The sequence below is a fragment of the Chrysemys picta genome, chromosome 17 (assembly GCF_011386835.1).
Source record: "Chrysemys picta bellii isolate R12L10 chromosome 17, ASM1138683v2, whole genome shotgun sequence".
Classification (NCBI taxonomy): Eukaryota; Metazoa; Chordata; order Testudines; family Emydidae; genus Chrysemys; species Chrysemys picta.
The window spans coordinates 10300229-10324301 of NC_088807.1; the positions used below are offsets into that span (position 1 = coordinate 10300229).

At 52.1% G+C, this 24073-nt stretch overlaps 1 protein-coding gene across 3 annotated transcripts in view; it reads left to right on the plus strand.

Moving 5' to 3' along the window:
* The first annotated feature begins 22045 nt into the window (after positions 1-22045).
* Positions 22046-24073, plus strand: part of LOC101938270 (butyrophilin subfamily 3 member A1-like) — a 28478-nt gene continuing 26450 nt past the window's right edge. The window contains exon 1 of one of the 3 annotated variants that reach the window (XM_065570782.1): positions 22046-22221. The gene's annotated coding sequence lies outside the window, so the exon portion shown is untranslated. Of the gene's footprint in view, positions 22222-23269; positions 23443-24073 lie in introns of those variants that run through there. The other 2 variants (XM_065570781.1, XM_065570783.1) reach the window with 2 other exon arrangements.

Below are 24073 nucleotides of genomic sequence, written 5' to 3' on the forward strand. Positions count from 1 at the left end.
AGACTAAAGGAAAACTGCAGACACTGAGATTGTGACAAAACTGATCATTCCAGAAAAAAAAAAAAAAAAAGGTTTGTAAAAGTCTGGCTGTTTGGAGAAAACTGACTTGTTTGATAAAGTGGGTCAGTCCTCCACTAAGCTGTGGGGAGAGAGTAGAACACAGTATAATAGCTAATAGTATCAGTGTTGAGCAAAAGGTGTCAGTTTTACTGAGTCTAATGGGGACTAAAAACCTATATCCCGCTACATAGCCTGACAGCTCCTGTTGAACCAGCAGCTTCATTTTCTGAGATTGTGGAAATTCTCCAAAATCACCTCTCGCCAAACCAACAGGCGATTGCAGAGTATTTCTGATTTTATAAATTAAATCAAAAAGAAAATGAAACAATTCCTAAATATGTGGTTGATTTAAGGATATTAACAGAGTATGACCAGTTTGGAGAGAGTTCAAATCATAGAATCATAGAATATCAGGGTTGGAAGAGACCTCAGGAGGTCATCTAGTCCAACCCCCTGCTCAAAGCAGAACCAACACCAACTAAATCAAGCTGGGCCTTAAAAACCTCTAAGGATGGAGATTCCTCCACCTCCCTAGGTAACACATTCCAGTGCTTCACCACCCTCCTAGTGAAATACTGTTTCCCTAATAGCCAACCTAGACCTCCCCCACTGCAACTTGAGGCTATTGCTCCTTGTTCCATCATCTGCCATCACTGAGAACAGCCGAGCCCCATCCTGTTTGGAACCCCCCTTCAGGTAGTTGAAGGCTGATATCAAATCCTCCCTCACTCCTCTCTTCTGCAGACTAAACAAGCCCAGTTCCCTCAGCCTCTCCTCATAAGTCATGTGCCCCAGCTCCCTGACCAGTTTTGTTGCTCTCTGCTGGACTCTCTCTAATTTGTCCACATCCTTTCTGTAGTTGGGGGGCCCAAAACTGGATGCAACACTCCAGATGTGGCCTCACCAGCGCCGAATAGATGGGAATAATCACTTCCCTTGATCAGCTGACAATGCTCCTACTAATGCAGCCCAATATGCCTTTAGCCTTCTTGCAACAAGGGCACCCTGCTGACTCACATCCAGCTTCTCATCAACTGTAAGCCCAGTGCACTCCCTCCCTTTGCTGCAGAACTGCTTTTTAGCCAGTCGGTCCACAGCCTGTAGCAGTGCATGGGATTCTTCCTTCCTAAGTGCACTTGTCCATGTTGAGATGATGACATTATAGTGACATTAATGACATTATAATATTATAAGCAAAATGAAGGAATCCAAAACCAGTTATTGACTGAGGCTGATTGGACCTGTAACATGCACTAGAACTTGCTGTGTCAGTGGAAACCATTACTGAAGATTCCATGGAGCTGCAATCACATCACATGATCTGACCAATAAACAAACTGGCAGCCAAGCGGAAAGCACAACATGGTCAGTACTAACACAAAAACTGGGTGCTTTCATTTGTAAATCAGTCTCTCAGTGCAACTGACTCTTGATTTAAGGACAAAACCTGTAGAAACTGCAACAAAATGAGGCTCACAGAGTAAATATCAAGGTCTGTGAACAATGCACAATAACTACAGCAAGAAGGGCAATACCAGAGGATTTCAGATGCATTAGCATGCAGATGACAACATGGTGTCTCCTGAGAATGTTATAACATCTCTACAAAATTTAGTTTACAAGATAATAAATGACTAGATATTAAAGGGTATTCCTGGCACTCAGTGTTAGTTGGATGATATACTGGTTATGGGAACTGGTGATAAAGAACACCATCGACACCTCCCAGTGTACCTGTGAGGTTGTCTGAGCATGGGCTTAGAGCAGGGGTGGGCAAACTACGGCCCACGGGCTGGATCTGGCAAGTCAGGCCCTTGGATCTGGCCCACTGGATTGCCCCCTGTGGTACCGCAGGCCCCGCGCCGCTCTCAGAAGCAGCTGGCACCATGTCCCTGGGGCCCCGGGGAAGGTGGGGCAGAGGGCTCCGTGTGCTGCCCTCGCCTCCAAGCACCACCCCCTGCAGCTCCCATTGGCCGGGAATGGGGAAGCACGGCCAATAGGCGCTTCGGGAGAGGTACCTGGAGGAGTGGCAAGGGCAGCGTATGTGGAGCTATGTGCTCCCTCCCCAGGGGCCGTGCAGAGACATGGTAAGTGGCGCCGGGCTGGAGCCTGAACCCCTCCTGCACCCCGCCCCCCAACTCCCTACTCTAAGTCCCCTGCCTGCACCTCGCACCCCTCCTGCAGCCCAACCCCCTGTCCTGAGCTCCCTGCTGCTCCCCGCAGCCCTGTGCACCGCTGCCCTGAGTCCCCCGCTGCACCCTGCACCCCCATGCACCCCAACCAACTGCCCTGAGCCCCCTGCTGCACGCTGCACCCCTCCTGCACCCCAACACTCTGCCCTGAGCCTCCTGCTGCAACCTGCAACCGAACTACCTGCCCTGAGCCCCCTGTTGCACCTCTCACCCCTCCTGCACCCCAACCCTCTGCCCTGAGCTCCCTCCCTCAGTCCGCACCACTCTGCACCCCTGCCCTGAGACCCTCCTGCACTCCGCACCCCTCCTGCACCCCAACCCCCTTCCCTGAGCCCCCTCATACATCCCACAGCCCTCTTCTGCCCCAATCCCCTGCCCTGAGCCCATTCTTGCACCCCGCACCCCCTCCCATGCCCCGCACTCCCTCCCGCACCCCAACTCCCTGCCCCAGCCCTCCATACAATTTCCCCTCCCAGATGTGGCCCTCAAACGAAAAAGTTTGCCAACCCCTGGCTTAGAGCAAACAAGGAGAAATATGATATTTATAGAATCAGGTGCGTACTGCAGGCCCGCCATTGATATAGATGGCTTGTGTTAATCACAGTACACAGTTGAAGCTGTCCTTATGGCACCTCAACCACAAAATGTGTCATAATTATGTCCCTTTGTGGGGGATGATCAGTTATGACTGTCACAGTTCAGGACAACTGCACCTATATTCCCCCTCGGTGATCCAGCAAGGACACGCAATCTCAGACTTCCGGCTCCCCAGTCATCACTACACTTGGAAAGAATCCCACATGTCTCTGTCTTTTCTCACCAGGTTATTCCCAGGCTGCACAGTTCTCTGCCTTCACTGTGTATTTCCCAGCACAGACAGATTGGCCAAGGACACCTGCTTGCTTTCTCTTCTGAGACAGTTATCAGGTGTAATTGCTACAGTTATAAGGTATCACACCATTGTATGAAAGCCTACTTTATTTTAAGATAAAAAGCATATTTAAACAATAAAATAACTTACACATGTGCTAATGAGCTTATCAGCGATCACCCCCAACTCCAACATGGAATCTGGCAGAAGCTGTCCTTCAAGCCCCCATCTAAGGAAATTCCTTTTTTGTCATACATGGATTACAGCTTCAGCCCCGAATAAGTGTTCAGTCTTATGTGGCCGCATTAGGCCAAGTCCTTCCAATCCTTCCTTAAGGACTGGGGCCCTCAGTGGACCAGAGGTCCTGTCCATGTGCAGGAACAGGAAGAAAGCCCTGAGTCAGTCTAAACAGGTTATTTATCCAAAAATCCTTCCTTTGTCTCTAGGTACCTGCAGAATCCAGTTTGAACTAGTCTATGCATACCTCCCCAGAGGGGTGGCTTCAAAGGCTGGCATCAGAACGGAAAATTTGTATTTCCAGAACCCCAAGGGATTTCCTAAGAAATCCACTTCACATGCTCTGTTCCAAAAAGTCCTTTGAAGTTCCAAGGAATCCCAGAATAGTGCACAAATATTTTCATAGTTACTGCAATGAACTGCAGAGATATAAATCTTAATTCAGTAACATTGACAATAGTTCAATAAAGTTCATTCCGGGTGTTACAGGAAATTGTCAGCCTGTCACAATTACCGTAGGTTCTTGACTAACACAGTGTCACAGCCTCCATGTGAACTGTTGGACAGGAATGGTGTTGGCCCACACACTGCATGGGATGGGACCAAGAAGTTTGTATCATCTGAAAGGGTCCTTACACCCAAAAATGCATCTTTGCCTATAAAGTCAGTTTATGACACTTCCCCTTATGGAGTGGAGCAGTGATTTCACATGTGCTGGAAGACTAGAATGAAAGGCCCATTGCCTTTTCTTCTAGATCTCTCACCTCTGTAGAAGGTAAATATTCTCAAACTGATAGAGAAGCTGTGAATTTACTCAGGGTAGGCCTTTGTGAGCCAGGGCAGTAGGGGATAGGCTGGATTACCCAAAATAACAGTGACACAGCCACCCCTTTAAGCTTTCATGGGCTACAGCCCACTTCATCAGATGCATAGAATGGAACATATAGTAAGAAGATATATATACAGAGAACATGAAAAGGTGGGAGTTGCCATACCAACTCTAAGAGGCTAATTAATTAAGATGAGCTATTATCGGCAGAAGGGGAAAAAAACTTTTGTAGTGATAATCAAGATAGCCCATTTCGGACAGTTGACAAGAAGGTGTGAGGATACTTAACATGGGGAAATAACTCATCTTAATTAATTAGCCTCTTAGAGTTGGTATGGCAACTTCCACCTTTTCATGTTCTCTGTATATCTATCTTCTGACTATATGTTCCATTCTATACATCTGATAAAGTGGGCTGTAGCCCACGAAAGCTTATGCTCAAATAAATTTGTTAGTTTCTAAGATGCCACAAGTACTCCTGTTGTTTTTGCGGATACAGACTAACATGGCTGCTACTCTGAAACCAGCCACCCCTTTGACATCCATATCATTGGGTGGGAATAAAATCCCATTTTATCCAAACTGGAAAACACTGCATCTCCAGAGTATCCTGACACTATGTACTCTGCCAGTGCATCCCACATTGGTGCCCAGGGCCATCCTTACCCATACGCAAAGTATGCAGCTGTGGCAGGCACCAGGAAATTTGGGGCACCAAATTTCCTGGTGCCCTGTGCAGCTTTGTGCTGTGCCAGCCCCTGCTCTGCCTCTTCCCCAGGGCCACCGCCCCTGCTCCGCCCCACCCCACCTCTTCCTGCCCCCGCCCTAACCCCTTCCCCACCCCAGCCCCCGCTGGTGAGTGCTGGGGGCTGGTTCCCCCCATCGCCCAAGCCAGCCCCCCCCACAGAGGCCTGGGGCCCCACACACACCCCATGGGGGGGCTGCGTAGGGCCCCAGAATAACTAGGGATGACCCTGTTGTTGCCCATGAACCTCTCTCTGTGGTCAGCCAATCCCTGCAAACTGAGCTAATAGTGACCTTTCTGGTTTACATATTCATGTGCACCTTGGGCTGGTGGGGGTGGGGAGACGGGCAGGGGAGACAATGTTTGATAAGCCCAATATAATAATTCAGGAAGACTATTTGCTCAAATCCAACTATTATTTGGGGGGACATTAACAAACTTCACCACCAATGGGTGAACCACACCAATAAGTGCCTTGCAAATGTCCATCATCACAGTACCAACAGCTGACTTGGTAACACCAAACTGATCAGCCACGGATCTGTAGCAGTTTGTAACAGCCATTTTCCAGATGGCAACAGCAACTGCTTCTGCACAGGAATGACCTCCCTCACCTGCGTGTCCGAATGCTGGAAGGTTGGAGGAGCTTCTCACACAGCTGAATGGGAGTGTCCTTCCTCATGGAGAAGTCTTGGACTCACTGCTGAGCAATTTGGGTCTGCATGACGATGTGGTCCCACCACTCTCAGCTAGTGACCCTGCTCCAGAGCCACTGGTTAGCACAGACAGAATCCACAGCTATTAAACTATTCCATGTCCATATTCAATCTGCACCATCTCCTTAGCAGGGCATGCAGTCACCTTCTTTGGGCAACAAGACGCTGCCACAATGCACTTTGTAGTATCTCATGCCCATAACTGCTGGTTATTGCCAAATGCCATGAATGCAAACAACTGGAACAGGTCATCCAGAGTAGGACCCCTGTCTTTTCACCAGTTGCAATGGATACCACATCCAGGAATCATTTTTTTCCCCCTCAGTCAGTGGGCTCAGAGCATATCCCTACAAGGGCCTGAGAAGAACAGACAAGTTCTCCCACAATATGCTGTGAACAAATTCATGGAGTGGCACAACTTGGGGCAGCACTAAGAGCCCTGGGATGTGCCCCCACAAGTCCTAATGACTCACAAGGGTGAGTACAGCACTGCTGTGGATGCAGCAATGCAGCAGTACATCAAGTGCATTACAGAGCGACGGGATGGATCACTTGATTATTACCTGTTCTGTTTATTCCCTCCGGGGGACCTGGCATTGGCCACTGTCAGAGGACAGGATACTGGGCTAGATGGACCTTTGGTCAGACCCAGTATGGCTGTTCTTAGCTATTTTGGTGCATTTAGTGGGGGACCACAAGGCCAGTAAATGTGCAGCAGGCTAACACACTGTAGACTTACATGCCAGTTTGCTGTGCATTAACTCCAATAGTAAAGCTCTAAGAGACCAGAGCAGGAATCAATTACATCAGTTAAAGCCGGGCAGGAGGCCCGATGGCAGAGATTCATCACCCTGGAAGCATGGCAGACTGCACAGTGAGACAAAAACGAAATTAGCTGAAACCTGAAGGAAAATACTGTTATAACTATCAGCCCCCTTTAGCTTTGGGCAGCTGCTTGTTTTGTGTGTAAACAGGCAGAAAAAAATATTTACAAAGGGGCACACTCCATAGCCTGCAAAGTTCTGAATGGGTTTGTCTAGAATGGAGGGATAGCGTCATGTCCAAAAATGTAGCTGATTTTAGCTGGGATGGTATTAAACAATTTGTCCTAAATGTGCCCAAGGACAGTCACGTTTATCAGTGGGTCAAGGGAGATATCCACAACCAGCTCGCATTATTGTAAACATGACTCTTCTTGCTCCCAATACGTCTGTTAGTCTTAAAGGTGCCATAGGACCCTCTGTTGCTTTTTACAGATTCAGACTAACACGGCTACCCCTCTGATACATGACTCTTCTTGTCCACCCTAAAGGCAAAAATCCTGTTTAACATTATGTCAGTTAAAATGTGAGTTGACATATTTTGTAACGTGTTCGCATGTGAAAAAGACCCAAAATGAGGAATAAAAAATAATAATTCTGCCAGGGCACTGACGATGCTGTGGGGTTTGTCTCTTTAATGTGACTAGCTCTCTGTAATCTCAGTTTCACAATTCTTGATTCCCCATTTTACGGGGAGCTGGTAGGGAGTCCTATGTTTGGATTGCCTAATTTTATAAAAGATGCTTGCAAATTTTTTAGAAGCACTCACACCTCCACTATTTACAGCAGATATTAGAAATTCAGCATGGGGAGCCCTTGAGTTAGAGAAATGCCTTTTAAGTCTCCCAGGAAATTCTGCTCTCTCACCACCACACCCCACTCACAGTGGCTGTTCTTGGTCAGTGAGGACCCAGGAATCAGAGGTGCGTCTGTGTGAGTTCACCTCTGTGTGAGTTCACCGTCCACCCAGAGAAGAAGGCACCTGGCTTGCTCCATCATCTGAGCACTTGCTCTGGCTGGCCCCCCAGCCAGTTGCTGTTCCTCACCCCTGGGCTGTTCCCACCAGTCAACTTCTGCTGCCTCTCTGGATGTCAGTCTCTTAGTGATTTTCAGCACATACCAGGCTGGGCAGAAACCCTACCCCACTGCAAATGATTTCAGTTTTTATTGAGTACTTAAAATAACAAAACTTTCCTAATGTAGCCTATTTAGTTCTATCTTTGAACAGTACGAAGGAACAGGTGAAACCAGACCAGGGACCCTGAAGCATAGGGACAAGTATCTACACCTTCTGGCTAAGCTCAGGATCCCAATCTCCCCCACCACCTTTCTTGCTTTCAGAGGAGTTTGGCATTCTAACCCCTGGCTTAATTATGTCCTTTCATCTGAGGGTGACCCCCCTCATTCAGGACAGGTTAAGTACAGTTCTGCTGCCCTTTATTCATACAATAAAGACAACAACATTGGTAACAGCATTTCACTACCCCTGCATTCAGTACTAAAGTGATTTGTAACCCAACACCAGCCATAGTTGATCACTTTGAGTAACACCCCTCTATCTCTCCATACCTAGGCAGAGTAGGTGTGTTCATGTAAATACAGTTTGCTCAGGAAGTCTCTCCCCCTCCCAGCTAGCTGTCAGGGGAGAGTTCATTCAGACCCTGCTTACATTGAAATTATGGTCTTAAGAACATCTTCCCAAGCAGGCTGGCTAAACCTACTGAGGAGGGCTTCAAACTAGGTTCACCGGGGGAAGGAGACCAAAGCCCTGAGGAAAGTAGGGAAATGGGATACCGGGAGGAAGCACGAGCAGGAGAGTGCAGGAGGGGAGGACTCCTGTCTCAGACTGAGAAAGCTGGAAAATCAGCGAGTTATCTTAAGTGTCTATACACAAATGCAAGAAGCCTGTGAAACAAGCAGGGAGAACTAGAAGTCCTGGCACAGTCAAGGATCTATGATGTGATTGGAATAACAGAGACTTGGTGGGATAACTCACATGACTGGACTACTGTCATGGATGGATATAAACTGTTCAGGAAGGACAGGCAGGGCAGAAAAGGTGGGGGAGTTGCACTGTATGTAAGAGAGGAGTATGACTGCTCAGAGCTCCGGTATGAAACTGCAGAAAAACCTGAGAGTCTCTGGATTAAGTTTAGAAGTATGAGCAACAAGGGTGATGTCATGGTGGGAGTCTGCTATAGACCACCAGACCAGGGGGATGAGGTGGACGAGGCTTTCTTCCGGCAACTAGCAGAAGTTACTAGATCACAGGCCCTGGTTCTCATGGGAGACTTTAATCACCCTAACATCTGCTGGGAGAGCAATACAGAGGTGCACAGACAATCCAGGAAGCATTTGGAAAGAGCAGGGGACAATTTCCTGGTGCAAGTGCTGGAGGAACCAACTAGGGGCAGAGCTCTTCTAGACCTGCTACTCACAAACAGGGAAGAATTAGTAGGGGAAGCAAAAGTGGATGGGAACCTGGGAGGCAGTGACCATGAGATGGTCAAGTTCAGGATCCTGACATAAGGAAGAAAGGAGAGCAGCAGAATACGGACTCTGGACTTCAGAAAAGCAGACTTTGACTCCCTCGGGGAACTGATGGGCAGGATCCCCTGGAGAATAACATTAGGGGGAAAGGAGTCCAGGAGTGCTGGCTGTATTTTAAAGAATCCTTATTGAGGTTGCAGGAACAAACCATCCCGAAGTGGAAGATTGGACAAATGACCAGGGAGGAGTATAAAAATATTGCTCAGGCATGCAGCAGTGAAATCAGGAAGGCCAAATCACACTTGGAGTTGCAGCTAGCAAGAGATGTTAAGAGTAACAAGAAGGGATTCTTCAGGTATGTTAGCAACAAGAAGAAAGTCAAGGAAAGTGGGGGCCCCTTACTGAATGAAGGAGGCAACCTAGTGACAGAGGATGTGGAAAAAGCTAAATGTACTCAATGATTTTTTTGCCTCTGTCTTCACAAAGAAGGTCAGCTCCCAGACTGCTGCACTGGGCAGCACAGTATGAGGGGAAGGTGACCAGCCCTCTGTGGAGAAAGAAGTCGTTCGGGACTATTTAGAAAAACTGGACGAGCACAAGTCCATGGGGCCAGATGCGCTGCATCCGAGGGTGCTAAAGGAGTTGGCGGATATGATTGCAGAGCCATTGGCCATTATCTCTGAAAACTCATGGCGATCGGGGGAGGTCCCAGATGACTGGAAAAAGGCTAAGGTAGTGCCCATCTTTAAAAAAGGAAGCCCGCCCACTGCTAAAGGATCCCCCCCAGCCTAAGGGGGGGTCCACAGGACCTGGAGACCAAAAAATTATGGGGGACAACTAATAAAAGAACAGGGACAGGAGTGAGGGCAAAGGGTCAAACGAAGCGAACCAGATGGGGACACCGAGCAGAGAACCCCGGACAGGGCCCACTGCTCCTCGAAGGCGTCAAGGAAGCCAGTGGACGCCGCCCAGAGGAACTCTGCCCGGATACATGAAAGAACGGAGGACCTGAAATACGCCCCACAGTCACAGGAAACTCCATCGGCCAACCTCCTTACTCTGGTTTTATAGATGGCCAGTTTCGCTAGGGCCAGAAGGAGGTTGACCAGGGGGTCCCGCGACTTTGTGGGGTGACGGATAGGGAGTGCATAAATAAAAAGGTGAGGAGAAAACTGCAACCAAAATCTTAACAAAATATCCGTGAGGAGCCGGAATAGGGGCTGCAGCCTGGCGCACTCCAGGTAAACATGCGCCAGGGTCTCCCTCACGCCGCAAAAGGGGCAGGTGTCTGGGATAGGGGTAAACCCCACCAAGTACACGCACGTGCTCACGGCTCCATGAAGGAGCCACCAACTGATGTCCCCGGTGGGCTTCGGGATCAGAGCAGAATAAAGGCTGGCCCACTGGGGCTCCTCACCCTCCAGAGGTGGCAGAAGGTCCCGCCGCTTCGTATCGGGGCGGGACGCGAGGGGGAGGACATGAAGAACGTGGAGCACGAGCGTGTATAGATGTTTCCTTGGCGCGGTCCGGAACAGAACCGGCTGCAGATGGTGCAGCCGGCTCATGGCAAATGGACGGGGCCGGTTGGGTCCACGGGGCAGGGGCCCGATGAAAAAGTCTGGAGGGCTCGGAGTGGAGGGTGGGCGGGGCATGCCTTCTCGCAGGACCCGGTCGAGATAGTCCCGAGCAGCGGGCAGCAAAGCGGACCTCACCTCCTGAAGTACGCGCCGGGGAGTACGAGGTCTGGATAGCCCCATGCGCTGAGCGAGCGTCAGGGGATCCAGCCAGTCTCCCCGGTTGTAGTCCAGGAGGTCTCCGACTTTGGTGATTTCTGCTAGGACCAACCTCTGGCGCACCATGGGGGACTCTGCCACCTGCACACAAAGCTGGGGGTTGTGTAGCAGGGGCTCCGCGAGGAGATCTGCCCCCACGGTGGCCGCCACAGACCTGGTCACTGAAAACAGTTTCCAGATCCAGAGGAGGTCCTGGTAGAAGACCGGCAGCTCGGAGAGGCCTCGCGGAAGACCTCTCGGATGGAGTCAAAGGAGCTGCCGGTCATATCGGAGCCCTCGGAAGTGGCGCAGGAAGGCGTGCGCCAATACGCTCCATGCCGGACTACCTGCACCATAAAGGAGCCTCTGCAGGGCCTGGAGGCGGAAGACATGGACCTGAGCGTGCAGACACTTCAGGCCCTGCCCTCCCACCTCCAGGGGTAGATGGAGAACCCCTGCAGAGACCCAGTGCAGTCCTGACCAAAAGAACTCCAGAATCAACGTCCGGAGGGTGGTCTGGAAGCCCGGGGCCGGGACCAGGGTGTTGAGACGGTACCAGAGCATGGACAGGACTAGTTGATTGAGCACCAGTGCTCTCCCTCGAAGGGAGAGACACCGGAGCAGTCCTGTCCATTTCCGGAGCCGCTCCGACACTCTGCCCTCTAAACCTAGCCAGTTCTCCAGCGGAGACGGATGCGTGGCAGAAAGGTAAACGCCGAGATAGAGCAGCGGACCCGCGCTCCACCGGATGGCCTGAAGCACGGGTGGGAGGGAGCTTGCTTGTCACCCGTCCCCGACCACCAGGCCAGAGCTCTTGACCCAGTTGACCTGGGCGGAGGAGGCCGCTGAATAGATGGTCTGGCAAGCCTCCACCCGCACCAAGTCACCCGGGTCCTGGACAACGAGGAGCACGTCGTCGGCGTACGCCGAGAGGACCAGCCGCAGCTCCGGCTCCCGCAGCACCAACCCTGCCAACCTCCTACGGAGGAGACAGAGGAAGAGCTCGATCGCCAGAGCATACAGCTGGCCCGAGAGGGGGCACCCTTGACGTACTCCTTGCCCAAAGCTGACCGGTTTGGTCAGGGTCCAGTTGAGCCTGACCAAACACTCTGCGGAGGCATACAGCACCTGGAGAAAACCCACAAACTGGGGCCCGAAGCCAAACGCTCGCAGAGTGCCCAGGAGATACCCGTGGTCCACCCTGTCGAATGCCTTCTCCTGATCCAGGGACAGGAGGGCGAACGACAGACCATCCCTACACCCGAGTTCCAAGAGGTCCCGGACCAGATACAAGTTGTCGAAGATGTTGCGGCCTGGGACGGTGTAGGTCTGGTCTGGGTGGATCACGTCCACCAGCACGGACCCTAGCCGCAGCGAGATGGCCTTTGCTACGATTTTATAGTCCGTGCTGAGGAGCGAGATGGGACGCCAATTCCGTAAATCGCGGAGGTCCCCCTTCTTTGGCAATAAGATGAGCACAGCTCGCCTGCACAAAAGAGGGAGGACCCCGCCCTGCAAGGACTCGGCCCAGACGGTGACAAGATCCGGGCCGAGGACGTCCCAAAACACGTGGTAGAACTCCACGGTCAGCCTGTCCATGCCCGGAGATTTATTGGTGGGCATGCGGCGGAGGGCTTCCGAGAACTCGGCCAGAGTGAGAGGCAGCTCCAGCCGGTCTCGGTTGTCCACGCTGACCATCGGGAGTTCATCCTAGAGCATTCTGCAAGTGTTAGGATCGGTCGGATCCGGGGAGAAAAGACCTGCGTAGAAGGCCCTGGTTCTCCCACACATTTCCGCCGGATCCGTGAGGGAGGTGCCATCCTCTGCTAGAAGGCAGGTGATGTGCTTCTTGGCCCCCTCTTTTTCTCCAGGGCATAGAAGAAGCGGGAGCCACAATCCATCTCCCGAAGGAGGCGGATGCAGGATCGAACAAAGGCACCTCGGGCCCAATGGTCCTCGAGGGTCCGCAGCTCTTCCCGCTTCTCCCGGCACGCTCCGCAGAGGGATGGATCACCGGGGCTGGCAGCCAGACGCCTCTCCAGCTCTAAGATCTCCCGTTCCAACTGCCCTATCACTGCATCCCTCCGTCGGCTGGCGCCCCGGGTGTAGTCACGGCAGAAGAGCCGGGCGCGCACCTTCCCCAGGTCCCACCACTGCCGCGCCGAGGGAAAGGCACGCCGCTGCCCTCACCAGGCCAGCCAGAACTCCCGGAAGGATGCCACGAAGCCCACATCCTCCAACAAGATATTATTAAAGTGCCAATAGGCCAGCCCTGGCCTCTCCACGCAGAGAGAGGCTGTCACGGTGACTAGATGGTGATCTGAAAAAGGGGCCGGCCGGACGCTGGAGGAGTGGGCCCGGGAAAGATGGAAGCGTGACATATAGATGCGGTCCAACCGGGAGTGGTACGACCGATGGACCTCCACCCGGACAAAAGTGAATGTCGAAACGTCATCCGGGTGGTGGTCGCGCCAGACGTCCACCAGGGAGTGATGTTCGACGATCTCCCAGAGGACATCCGTGGCGGCCTGGTGCTGCTCGGTCCCTGAGCGGTCCCGTTCCTCAAGGGTGGCATTAAAGTCCCCGCCCAGGACCAGGCACTCGCGAGGATCCAAGGTGCCGAGGAAGGCGGACGCCTGCTGATAAAAACACAACCTCTCCGGGCCCAATGTCGGGGCATAAACGTTGACGAGATTAACCACAAGCCCCTCCATGCGGACCCGGAGGTGCAGCAGGTGGCCCGGCACAGCCTCGGCGACCCCCAGCACCTTGGGCCGTAGGTCGGGGGAGAACAGGGTCGCCACTCCAGCCGTACAAACTGTGAGATGGCTAAAATAGACCCTGTCCCCCCACTCCAGCCGCCAGCTAGCTTCAGCGGCCGGATCCGTATGGGTCTCCTGCAGGAAAATCACAGAGTACCCCCACCCCCGAAGGAAGGAGAGCACCTGGCTCCTGCGGAGACCCATCCTACAGCCCCGGGTGTTTAATGTTGCGAAGATGATCGGTGCCATGAGGAGGGCTGGGGGGGATCCTCGCTAGCAGAGACACCCACGGCCTCCTTCGGGCCGCGCAACAATCCGTGACCTACCCCATAAGCGATTTAGGAGTCACGGAAGAGGCGGACCGGTTGGTAGGCCGCGGCAGCCTGCCTCCCGGTCCTCTTACCCTCCCCCATGAGGGCCCTCGCGGCCCGAAGGATCTGATGGAAATCCCCCCATTGCTGGAGTGCAAGCTGTATCTTGTTGCGGGAGCCACGGACGTCCTCAAGGAACTCCCGTAGCTCCTCTCTCAGCATATGGGGGGGTGGGGTCACTGATCTATGGCTTTCCCCCAGTGGGGCCCGTCACAGCCCCGTGGCCCACCGAGACGGGCAAGCAGGGGGCAGACCCTCGATGTGGCGTCCGATGGGCCGACGCCACATGGCCTGCCTCAGATCCTGGCTCAATGGGGGGCGGCGGAGGGAAAATAGCAGCCCCTGGTGGGTCGGGACAGGGAAAAACAAAGGCCGCTCCTCGGGGGTCATCCTCTGGGATATAGAAGGAGACAGCCCCAGGGGCGGCAAAAGCATCACGGGAAGTGGAGGGGACAGGGCCGGGGTCGGTGTCAGGGGTAGGGCTAGAATCAGGAATAGGGACAGGGGAAGGGGCAATATTGGGATCGGGGGTCCCAGCAGCCAGGCCACTGGGTGGGGAGGGGGTAACACCCCGCAAATGGGCTCAGGGATTTGTGGGGAGGGAGGTGGGCCCTCAGCGATGCCAGACTCGTGCTCCAAGGCAGATGGTAAGGCCACGGCATCCATAGGTGGAGAATCAACGATGGGGCCCCCACCCGGAAAGGAGGTCGGCTGTCCCTCAGCCATGAGGGAGTCCCCTGGCGACTCGGGTCCCGGTTGCATGGCACTGGCCGTCGCCTCAAGAGGTTCGGCGGACGCTAGCGAGGTGCCATCTGCAGCTGGGATGGTGGAAGAGTCCAGGGGCTCCTCGGAGGCGGGAGCGGAAGCAGTGGGTAAGGGGACAGAAGATGGGGAAAGGGGGGCCGAGGCGAGGTCGCTCAGATCGAGGCCCGCTGGCAGAGGGTCGTCCTCCCCCTGGGTAACTGGGGTCAGACCCAGGGCCTCGATCTCCTCATAAATGGAGGGGAGATCGCTGTCCATCACCCCAGGGCTCTCCCCGCCTGCACCCGAAGTGACGCTCGCCTTGGTGCATGCAGGGGCTTCAGATTGTAAGGGGGCGAGAGGGGCTCCATCAGGGGCTTCCATGGGAAGGTACTCCGGAGGAGGGGTAGTGCTATCCTCCGATGCTGCCACGTCTTCCCTAGCCGGTAATGGTGGACAAAACCCACCCGGGGGCAAAGCAGAAGGCTCAGCATCGGTGCCCCCCTTCCTGGTCTTCCGGGGGGCTACCGCATCAGATGGAAGGAGCGGAGCTCGAGCCTTCCGCTTGCCCCGCTTCCCCTGCGCTAAGGACCAGCCCTCCATGGCATCATCCGGGGGCTGGATAACAGGGGTCAGGTCAGGGAGCAAGGGCAAAGGCTTAGGGACTCAGGGAGGCAATGGTGGGCAGCATGTAGGAGGGAGGATTCTCTCTGGGGCATGCTCTCTTCTATGCCCGGCAATATCCCTACCTCACCCTTCTCCACAGGCCCCGCCAGATCGCAGGCGGCAGAGGCGGGGCCCACTCGCTCATCTAGGCGCACTGGGGGAGATACCCCTTGGGCCCGAGCGGGAGCGTTGGTGGGCCGGAAAGGAGGAGGGGCGGCTTCGGGCGCTGGGCAGCTAGGGGCACCGGCGATGACGGGGCCGGCGCCCTGCTGGGGTTCGGGGGTCTCTGATGTCCCTCCGTGCCGGGCCAAGGGGCAGTCCCTCCGGACGTGTCCCATCGCCCGGCAGAGGTAGCACCGGGCCTCCCCCGTTGAATAATGCACCCGGTAGCGGGGCCCCTGGTAGGGGACCAAGAAGGACCCCTCGAGCGCCTCACCGTCACGTGCCGCCGGCGGCAGTTGTAACTGTACCTGCCGGCGGAACAAGAGGACGTGACGGAGGGCGGGGTCTTTGCAGCCCAATGGGAGAGGGCTGACCACAGAGATCGGCCTCCCCAGGGTAGAGAGGGCGGGTAACAGGGCGGCATTTGGAAGGAAGGGAGGGACAGAAGTCAGGACCAATCGGGCGCCCAGGTCTTCTAGCGGTTCCAGGGGGACGTACACACCCCCCACCGCCAGGCCCTTCTCCACTGCCTCCTGGGCGGCGGCCTCCGATGCTAGGAAGAAGACGACCTTGCCGTACATCTTGGAGGCCGCCACAATGGCCGTGGGCTCCACCACTCTCACCAACGCCCGCACGTAGGTCTCCACGTGGGGCGAGGCGGGTACCAGGAGGCAACGGACGCCGTGCTTCCTGGACAAGGTGGGGAAGGGGCCCCGTCCGCTATAGATGGTAGCAGAGGTGGTGGATGGGGGAGATGACGTAGCGGCAGGCGGGGGGGCCGCCGCCACCTGGGCGTATGCCCTGGGAGCTGGGGGTGGGACACCTATAGAGCTGGTGGAGGGAACAATAGGGAGGGACGCTGCGGCCTGTTGCAGGGCCGCGGCAGTGGGGGCACCCCCTGCCATGGAGGGCCTGGCTTTTTTAGCGGGGCCTTTACCCTTCTTCGTGTCCTGGCCCTTCCTGCCGGCTGGGGGGACTCCCCCAGAGTCAGAGGGGGCGAGGGACGTGGCAGCAGCGGAGGTCACCTCGTTACCCACCGCTGCCGGCGCTCCAGCAGGGGTGGTAGTAGGTGGCTCAGCAGCGGCGGTTGAGGTAGAGGCTAGGGGGGATGATGGTGGGGAGGGTAGAGGAGGGTAGCAGGGTCTGCCCGAGGGGTCTCACTCTCCTCGTCCCCTACCATAATGAGGACGGGGGGAGAGCAAACACTGGAGAGGGGGTAGGGAAAGGGGAAGCAGGTTGACCACTCCTCCCCGCTAGGCTGTAGGCAGGGGAGGAGGGCGCCAAAAAAGGGGGGGGTGGATGGGGGGCTATCAAGGGCTAGGGGTCAGTCACTGACTCAGGGAAGATTTCCGGCTCCTCTTGTTGCACCAAGGAAGGGAGGAGATAACAGCATTGGGGGGGTGCAGTGAGATAGAATCAAACTAAAACGGGGAGGGGCACAAGCGCATAGGAGGGGACATGGGCGCACGAGGGGAGGGGCTAATCAGGGCGAGGGGACCGCAGGGGGAAGGGAGCAACCAGGCGGGAAATGGGGCAGAGGAACCACGGGGCTAGCTTCGGAGGCTGGGGTGGGTCAAACAAAGGCTGCAGAGGGAAAGGGCGGGGCAGGCAAACAAACTGGAGCTAGCGAGGGGCTGGGGCAAGGGGGAAGGGCAAAAGGCAGCAAGGGGCAAATGGGTAGGCAGCAGGGGCAAAGCTGGGGGCTTGTTGCAGGGGGGAAAGGGTCAGTCAAAAATGGGGGGGTACGTGCACCCACGTGCGCTTGCAACAAAAAGAGAATCCTTGGAAGCTGGCTGCTGTATCAGGCCCAATGGTGGCAACAGGGCGTAGCAAGCCTAGGTGAGCAGCTGAAATCCCAGAGGCAGGAGCTTGAGGTATGTGGTAAGTAGCCAGTGGGGGTGGTGGAGGGGGCAACGATGATGGTGGTGGTGGGGGTCGGGGGGGACACAGACAGACCAGGGGGCAGGCTCCACGCCACACCCCTGTGTCCCACAAACACAGTCTAGACCCCCACCACAAGAGCACAGTTCAAAAGTTACTCAGTCCATGAGAACCCCCTCCACGGTGGTCTGTTCCTACGTGCTTCCCAGCTGGCAAATGGTCTTCTCCTTCTCCTCGGGGCTCCAGCAGCTCCCAGCAGCAAACACAGCAGCTTTAGGCAGCAGTCTGGTGGCCAGCAGGAAGGACCCCTCTCAGATGGTGGTCAATGGTGTCCTCAGCAGCAGGAGCAATAGCTGGCTCCCTCCCTCCTCTCCTCCGGGGAGTGGGCCAGCAGCCCCCCCAAGGGGCTGTAACTGGAGCAGCAGTAACCAAGGAGGGCGGGGGGTCTAGCAGCCAGCCAGCAAGCAGGTAGCAGAGATGCCGGGGGCGGGGGGCGGTTAGCCCAGCCAGGAGAGTAGCTGGAGCAGCAGCAACAGACAGCAGTTGTAGGGAAAACCCAGGGCCTAGAAGCAGGAGGAGCAGCTCTCAACCTCCCTCCCTCCAGGCCAGTGAGGTACAGGAGTCTGTTCAAAGGCAAACACACTGGCCACTGGCTGAACAGGTGTCTGTTCCCTGAGTGACCAGAGAAGGGGCTGCACTAGAATAATCAGGAACCTGCTAGAACCAGTTAAGGCAGGCAGGCTAATTAGGACACCTGGAGCCAATTAAGAAGAAGCTGCAAGAATCAATTAAGGCAAGCTAATCAGGGCACCTGGGCTTTAAAAAGGAGCTCACTTCAGTTTGTGGTGTGAGTGTGAGGAGCTGGGAACAAGAGGTGCAAGGAGCTGAGAGTGAGAGGGTGTGCTGCTGGAGGACTGAGGAGTACAAGCGTTATCAGACACCAGGAGGAAGGTCCTGTGGTGAGACTAAGGAAGGTGTTTGGAGGAGGCCATGGGGAAGTAGCCCAGAGAGTTGTAACTGTCATGCAGCTGTTACAGGAGGCAGTATAGACAGCTGCAGTCCACAGAACCCTGGGCTGGAACCCGGAGTAGAGGGCGGGCCTGGGTTTCCCCCCCAAACCTCCCAATTGACCTGGACTGTGGGTTCTCCCAGAGGGGAAGGTCTCTGGACTGGTTCCTCAACCCACATGGTGAATCTCTGAGGCAAGAAAATCCGCCAATAAGTGCAGGACCCGCCAAGATAGAGGGGGAACTTTGTCACAGTGGATAGAAAGCTGGCTAGATCGTCAGGCTCAACGGGTAGTGATCAATGACTCCATGTCTAGTTGGCAGCCGGTTTCAAGTGGAGTGCCCCAGGGGTCGGTCCTGGGGCCGGTTTTGTTCAATATCTTCATTAATGATCAGGAGGACGGCGTGGACTGCACTCTCAGCAAGTTTGCAGATGACACTAAACTGGGAGGAGTGCTAGATATGCTGGAGGGTAGGGACAGGATACAGAGGGACCTAGACAAATTAAAGGATTGGGCCAAAAGAAACCTGATGAGGTTCAACAAGGACAAGTGCAGAGTCCTGCACTTAGGACGGAAGAATCCCATGCACTGTTACAGACTAGGGACCGAATGGCTAGGAAGCAGTTCTGCAGAAAAGGACCTAGGGGTTACAGTGGACGAGAAGCTGGATATGAGTCAACAGTGTGCCCTTGTTGCCAAGAAGGCTAACGGCATTCTGGGCTGTATAAGTAGGGGCATTGCCAGCAGATTGAGGGATGTGATCGTTCCCCTCTATTCGACATTGGTGAGGCCTCATCTGGAGTACTGTGTCCAGTTTTGGGCCCCACACTACAAGAAGGATGTGGAAAAATTGGAAAGAGTCCAGCGGAGAGCAACAAAAATGATTAGGGGGCTGGAGCACATGAGTTATGAGGAGAGGCTGAGGGAACTTGGATTGTTTAGTCTGCAGAAGAGAAGAATGAGGGGGGATTTGATAGCTGCTTTCAACTACCTGAAAGGGGGTTCCAAAGAGGATGGATCTAGACTGTTCTCAGTGGTACCTGATGACAGAACAAGGCGTAATGGTCTCAAGTTGCAGTTGGGGAGGTTTAGGTTGGATATTAGGAAAAACTTTTTCACTCGGAGCGTGATGAAGCACTGGAATAGGTTACCTAGGGAGGTGGTGGAATCTCCTTCCTTAGAATTTTTTAAGGTCAGGCTTGACAAAGCCCTGGCTGGGATGATTTAGTTGGGAATTGGTCCTGCTTTGAGCAGGGGGTTGGACTAGATGACCTCCTGAGGTCCCTTCCAACCCTGATATTCTATGATTCTCTGATATTTATAACTTAGCCCTTTGCAAAAAAAATGGTTATTAATAATATTATGATTGCACCTCAACCATAACATTGAAATAGTGTTACCACTTATATTTAAAAAAAAAGGAAAAAATTGACTTTTGTGGCAACAAAATTTAAGAAAAAAGTAGTCACATGACACAGAACATATGACACAAGACAACATACATGACATACAGGACAAACTTACAATTAAAGAAGAATGGCACCAGAATTGTATTTATAAACTATACAAGATAAGGCATTAAGAACTAAGTTATTAAAGTAATGAGTTTTAGAAAACAGACAGGTAAACAAAAGAGTTAAAACATTTAAATAAGTGAGTTATTAACTTTTTCTTTAAAACTTTTGATAAGAATTGATAAAAATTCATATTAAGTTATCTGCCCACTTGGTTGTATTAATTTAGTTAAATTAAGGCAGTTTCCATCACTTCATATTACTTTTATTTTAAAAATACCATATATGGAACTAAAAAATATCCATGTTTCATATATTAATTAATGGCTAGAATTAGAAGAAGAGTTCACATGCGTCTGACGAAGTGGGTATTCACCCACGAAAGCTTAAGCTCCAATACTTCTGTTAGTCTACAAGGTGCCACAGGAGTCCTTGTCGCTTTTTACAGATCCAGACTAACACGGCTACCCCTCTGACACTTGACAACATTTCTATTGCTTGTCAACTATATCTTCAAGAAAGTTAGGAGTATTTCTGGCTGTTCCATACCTGAGAGGTTAACATAATTAATTTTACTGTACTTATTTTAACTAAAGTTTTTACCTGGTTTTCTCTTTGCTTGTTTGTTGTTGCTTTGTCTTTTTCTACTATGGAGATTTGCGTAATAAGTATAACTTTTAACTTTTAAAACAAAGGGAGGGCAGAAGTGAAGAGAGGTGTGTGTAGAGGAGAAAGCAACATTGACAGGGAGGGAGACCTGAGCCAAGAGATTAACTCTGTCAGATCATCTTTAGGTATAGACAGCAGCAGCCAGGTTAACAAACTGAGAGAGGATATAAAGGAAAACTTAAGCAGAATGTAAAAATATTTGAAAAAGGTTATATTGTTAGCTCTGAGTGAGGAGTGGGCCTTTGTGGGTTAAAGCAGTAGATTGGGAACCCGCACCCCTGGTGTTTATTTTCTCTCTGAGAGGAGAGTGGAAGTTGTTACCTGCTCTTGCAAAACCTCAGTTTGTTCCCTCAGTGTGTTTTGCTTTTGTCTCCATGCCAAATGGATTGCGGGAGTGCCCTTCCCTGCTGCAGTTAACCATTTCTGAGCAACTCCATGAGTTAATGCATCAATTCTGGGTATTAACCTGCTCACTCTTAGCTTTTGACATTGACATTCTTTTTTATCCACTCCCCTGCAATCAAGTCACACCTCCTGCCTCCTAATATGCTCTGTTAACTGCTCCATTTTCTCCTTCATCTGATTTACCAATCTAGTGAAAGTATTGTTTGCTACTTCTCCCTCCCGAGCACTTATTTCTCCCATTTCAATAGGCACCAGCCTAGGTTTCGGTTTTACCAGTACCTGGCTCCCATCATACAGTGATGGTTGCAGTATGGCGCCCCCTGCCCATTGATTGCTTGGTGGCTCTTGATCTAGGTCATTGCCAATATCCCCATTCCAACAACCATTCCAATCATTCCACGTTCCATCTTTTAATTTTACTCAGGCCACCTTTTTCCATTTTGGTCCTCATTCTTCAGGCACTGTACAATTACCAGAAATCTGCTGTTGCCAAACAAGATTTATAATAGGGGATGGCACTTCTCTTTTTTGCAGATTGTCTAGATCAGTTTCCGATTTTCTATTCTGTTCCTGTGCCTTCCACTGCTCTATGGCTTCTTCTAGTTGTTTTGTGTCTTCTATGACTTGCCCTGCCAATTTCATGGCATATTGTCTAAGCCAACTCACTGTGATATCCATTAATTTCAATGTTCTACCCTTATTATTACCTCTGCCTTCGCTTATATATTCCAGTCCATGTTTCCCCACTATCCTTTTTGAATTCATATGGACCTTCTTTGCTGGCTATCCAGAGTGTCCATATCTCATCAAACTCTGTGAAGATATTTAGGGAGAGGAGGAGGGGATTATCTCCCTCTAATTTATTGATCTGTTTTGATAGAGATGGGGTGAATTTCAATTCCCTTCAATATTGCCCAGCCTGGTATTTCCATGTCTGTATGTAACCTCCAGTATTGGGGTTGTTTTAATGTGGTTTGTTAAATGTGTGTGTGTTAGAGACACAAAATGCATTCCCATCTAAGCACTGACCTAGCTTTAGGGTTCTAGGCGACCTTTCCTGGAAAAGACACATAAACTTCAGGTAGAACTGAGGGTTAATATTTAACCTACTCTTTTTGCTTTCACTTTCCTTGGTCAGAGTTCAGTCCCTTTGTTCAGTGTATTCAAAGTGTGTGATCCATTCCCCGCAGGCACGCACTCAAATCCCATTTTAAAGTCTTGGTTTTATTAACACTGGAGCCCCCACACCTGACACTGAAGCATGGAGAATCTTCCAGATTGTGATCTAGTTTAATTTTCTGAAAAAAGGTAAGAGTCTCTGCATTAATTCCAAATCCTCCGCTTGCGTTGATGGGTGGGGCTGCATTAACTCCAGGGGAGTTCTGACCATTTACACTCATTGGCTTGGGGAGCACATTGAGGAGAACGGTGGCTGAAATCTATAGCTGAGTTCGTAGTGGGAAGAATGAAAGATAAATTATGATTCTTTGAACAAATGTGTCGCCTCTTCTTCTTGACATTTTCCTTTTTTACTTGGTTGGTTGATCTGTCCGAGGGTTTACTAGCAGATAGAACAGGAGGCTATAGTCTAGGATGCAGAGGCAGTGGTGGATTACCGCATGGGCCCTGCACAATTTGGGGGCCCCGCAAGAGCACTGGAACTCTGGCCCCACCCCCTGCTCCTCCTCCCCCCTGACGTCCTATGTCCTGTTCCTCCTCTTCCCCCTGAGGGCCTGTCCCCTGGCCTGGCTAGAAGATTGAGCCTGTAGTAGGAGATGGAGCCTATTCCCCCTGCCCCCATGCAGAGTAGGGTGACCAGTCAGCAAATGTGAAAAATCGGGATGGGGGAGGGGGGTAATAGGAGCCTATGTAAGAAAAAGACCCAAAAATCAGGACTGTCCCTATAAAATTGGGACATCTGGTTACTCTAATGCAGAGCTGGCAGAGCTGCTCACCTGAGCCCCTCTCCCTTCACCCTCACACGACGTGGAGGTGGCTCAACTCCCGCCCCCCACTACAGTGCGCAGAGCTGGCCTGAGGCCCTCCCTCCCCCATGTGGCATGCCCCACAGTTTGGGGACCACTGCCCTAGGCTGTCACCCAGGAGCCCACATAGCTGTGGGAAGCCCCCACCCTCCACCTGCCCTGGGCGGGAGTTTGGGGGCCCAAGAGAAGCTCCTGTCCCATGTCCGTGCCCCCCAGGGTGCACTGCCCAGAGCAGGTGGGGGAGAGGGGTCCAGGGCTCCTCACAGTGGCCCAGGCTTCCTGGGCAGCTCTGACCACAGCCACAGCTGTGGGGGGAAGGGAAGGAGCCAGGGTGGGGCCGTATGGTAGGGAGAGGATGTGAGGGGCCCAGTTGTTCTTTGTGCTCAGGGCCCCATATATCTTAATCTACCTCTGTGCAAAGGTTATAGTCCATCTCTTCTGATGAGTCATTTTTTGACTTTGGGCAAGTCGCATGTTAACAGCTTCAGCCTTTATTGCCACCAGATGGAAAATAAGAATGATACAATGTATCCGCCATTTTAAGGTGCTTGAAATCTTCATCTGGTTGATGTTCTATTAAATCAAATCTTTGTTTTTGTTATGTATTAATTATTAGTAGTAGTATTATTTACTGGTCTCTGTCTGATTGTCTCTATAAGATTGTGTTGTAATAATATATAGAAGTCCAATATTTAAAAAAAAAACCTTCCTAAATATTTCTGTGGATAAAAGCACTGTGCTCAGTTTACTGTCACTCATAGGATTATCAAAAAAAAAAAAAAACAGGAGTACTTGTGTCACCTTAGAGACTAACAAATTTATTAGAGCATAAGCTTTCGTGGGCTACAACAACAGTGGGCTGTAGCCCACGAAAGCTTATGCTCTAATAAATTTGTTAGTCTCTAAGGTGACACAAGTACTCCTGTGGGTTTTTTTTTTTTTTTTTTTTTTTTTTTGAGGAAATAGACTAACACGGCTGCTACCCTGAAACCTGTCATAGGATTATGTTATTTGTTAGGACAGCTGCCAGATATTTCTGAGTGTTCACAGATCTCAAAAGTTAGATACATTTTAGAACGAATAATTATTTAATTGAAAAGTCATAACTGAAATTCACTATTTTCATCAATCATCATCGTCATCATCATCAGGAGAACGTTGGAGCCCTAGTCATA